Consider the following 3252-nt stretch of genomic DNA (forward strand, 5'->3'; position numbering starts at 1 on the left):
TTTATCTCAGCAGACAACTCACTGATACAGAACAACGCTGGCCTACAATAGAACGTGAGTGTTTTGCGTTGGTACACGCATTACAGAAGTTCCGGCACCTCCTCATCGGTGCCGATTTTGTCATACTTAGCGATCATAAACCACTTAAGTATTTGCTGGAAGCAAAGGCACTGCGCAATGCCAAACTCCAGCGGTGTGCCCTGTACGTCTCTGGCTTTCCTTCATGCCGGCTAGAGTACACATCGGGTAAGTCGAACGAGCTTTCTCGTTTGCTTCCCGAGTCGTCTACGCCGATGACACCCCATCACTCATCAATCATGCCCACCACCTCATCGTCACACAGCGGTATGGCCTAACAACCCATTTACCAAGTGATACTGCCTTCGCCTACCGGTGAGGCCTCACAACCCTCACGACGGGTAGGCCCCATTATGCTCCATCACAACCCTCCTCACCCTGACGTGCTACCATACCCTAACCCGACACCCCCTCCCACCATCCCCGCTACTGACACCGAGCTCGCTGCCTTGCAGCTGGCTGATCAGCTTCTTGGAAACATCATACGCACACTCTCCAACCCTGACGAAACTTCCGTACGCGAGGCTAAGCTCGTTGAAAGCTATCTCTTGGTTGACAAATTGCTCTTTCATGTGCCGTCACGTGCGCAGGATGCTGAAGCTGCACCACAATAGGTCATCCCCCGTATTCTCGTACCCGCTGTGCTTCCCTTGTTCCACGATCATGCGTATGGTGGCCACCTGGGTTTCAAGAAAGTCTATAGCAAACTCTCACTGCAATATTTCTGCCCCCCGCATGTTCGCCGACGCTACGCGGTTGCGCACTGTCCTCGATTTTTACCTCATAGTCACCCTTCATCTTACCAAGCGATGAAAACAGTTCTGGAAATGGACTTTTCCACTTTGTAGCTTTGCCCTTGACAAACCTGACTACCAACACGAGATTAAGTTTTCTGATGGCTTGATCGCCAAGAAGTGGTTTCGTAAGGTCACGAACAACGTAGATGTCGGTTATCGCGACGCGCGAACCTTTCTCAAGTTTTCCACGAAACATCCTGACAGCGTCGAGTTTGGAACCCGCAGCTCCTACTAGGACCGCGTATCGATTTTCCACACGATGAACAAATCTGCTATCTTTACTTCGCTTTGCCACGAAAGATCCTCCTCTGGTTGAGATTGTAGTGCTCCCATGAAAGCGGATGAGGGGTCACCCTCCGAACCAACCTCGTTGACTGATTTGCGAATTCGGCAATACATTTTGAAGTGGCCAATTTTCTTGCAAAAATGGCATTCTACACCTTTGGCTGGACACGGCTTTTTCTCATGCGGCGGTTGTCCACAGTTGGGACACGACTTCCCAGCCTGCTTTCTAGGCTGAAACTGCTTCTGACTGCTACCACTGTATGGCGGTGTAGGCGGTGGACGTTTGGGACGCCATTGAGCAACTCGTCATTTCTGGACTTTGGCGACCTCCGCCAGCATGGGGGAGGCGCTCCCTCGCAGAATGCCCTGTTGCTTGCGAATGGTTTCGCTTTGGCGAGCCTTGTCCATGGCGGTTCTAAGCGACAAGTCTGCGTCAAGTTGCAGACGCTCTGACAATCTGCCGTCCTTAAGTCCTACCACATATCCCGCCGATTAACTCGTCATGCAGAGTCCGAAGTCGCACTTTTCCGCAGAGTGAAAAGAAACGTGATGAACGAATCCACAGGTTCACCCTCCTTCTGGAAACGTTGATTGAATTTTGCGCCCGTTTTCAAAAATGACATTCTTCTTCGGTACAAAATATCTATCCAGTTTAGCTTTAGTGAGTTCGTAACTCTTGTTCTCATCCTCCGTTAGATTCAGTGACATTAGAATGTCCTCCGCTTCATCACCCATTGAGTAGATGAGGGTGTCTATTTGTTCTGGCTCTCCCTTTTCTGAGAGGCTAGACACTTGTCTGAATCTATCGAACCATCTGATCCATTTTGACCAGGCCTCCGGCTTCCTAAAGTCGAATGACTCAGGTGGTTGGACTTGGAACTGTACCATAGTCACTACTACCGGGAAGGGCAGAACGTGTGTAAAGTTCCACAGTCAGAAAAGTCACTGCTCATCCGAAAATCCAGTAGGATCAGAGACTAACGGCGCGTGTAGCATGCACTACATTACCGCATTGACTTGTCTACCACATAGACATGGGCAAACTGAGCAAACTGGGGCATCACCACTGTCCTATTTACTGTGTCTCCGGTCTCTTTTACGATTCTGACACCATGTTGAGTCAGGTTTATCTTGTGGGCGTTAATTAGACACAAATAATGAGTAGGACGAAAGCCTTGAGTTAACAGAAACCAGCCATGTTTATTTCGTTCCTCTCCACCTCCATAGGTGGCAGCACATGCCAGTGCTGATAACTTGTTGACACAAGAACAGATAATTATGATAATACAACAGTAAATAGATTTCGTATTTAGTTAGCATTATATTTTATTGAAAAGCTTCAAGTGCCTGTGGTTGTCGCTGCAGTGTGGCTGCGCCAGTCGCCGCGACTGTTGTCGTTTGTCGTTACGGTCGGTCGTTGTCGCTGCAGTGTGGCTGCGCCAGTCGCCGCGACTGTTGTCGTTTGTCGTTACGGTCGGTCGTTGTCGCTGCAGTGTGTCTTGGCCTTTACTGTTTACACACTATTCGGGCAAGTCAATTTTGTCAGCGCAGGGAAAGTGGTGATTTTTTTTGTAGAACCCTGCCTAGGTAACGGAAGGACCACACTGGCAGAGATATATCACGTACCCCGTTAGCTCTAGTACTATAGCCCGCTTACATTAACTGCCGCTGGGCTATAGCATCAGCCATTACGAATGCTCGGGACCAACTTACTCCAGCCAGTCAGCGGGAACTATGTATTTCCGCACGTGGAGGGGTGGGCGGGTTGTGTTGGTTGTGGACAAAAACATTGTTGTTGTCAAGTAACAAATTAATAATAGTAATTTGTTCATCTTTCATGACAAACTAATATTACAATCTTTTTTGATCGCTTAATTTGTTACTTGACAACAACAATGTTTTTGTCCACAACCAACACAGCCCGCTCACCCCTCCACGTGCGGAAATACATAGTTCCCGCTGACTGGCTGGAGTAAGTTGGTCCCGAGCATTCGTAATGGCTGATGCTATAGCCCAGCGGCAGTTAATGTAAGCGGGCTATAGTACTAGAGCTACCGAGCAATATACTAGCCTCGAAGTGGTTAGGTGACGT

The sequence above is a fragment of the Priapulus caudatus genome, unplaced genomic scaffold, assembly GCF_000485595.1.
Source record: "Priapulus caudatus unplaced genomic scaffold, Priapulus_caudatus-5.0.1 Scaffold1440, whole genome shotgun sequence".
In the NCBI taxonomy this organism is placed as follows: domain Eukaryota; kingdom Metazoa; phylum Priapulida; class Priapulimorpha; order Priapulimorphida; family Priapulidae; genus Priapulus; species Priapulus caudatus.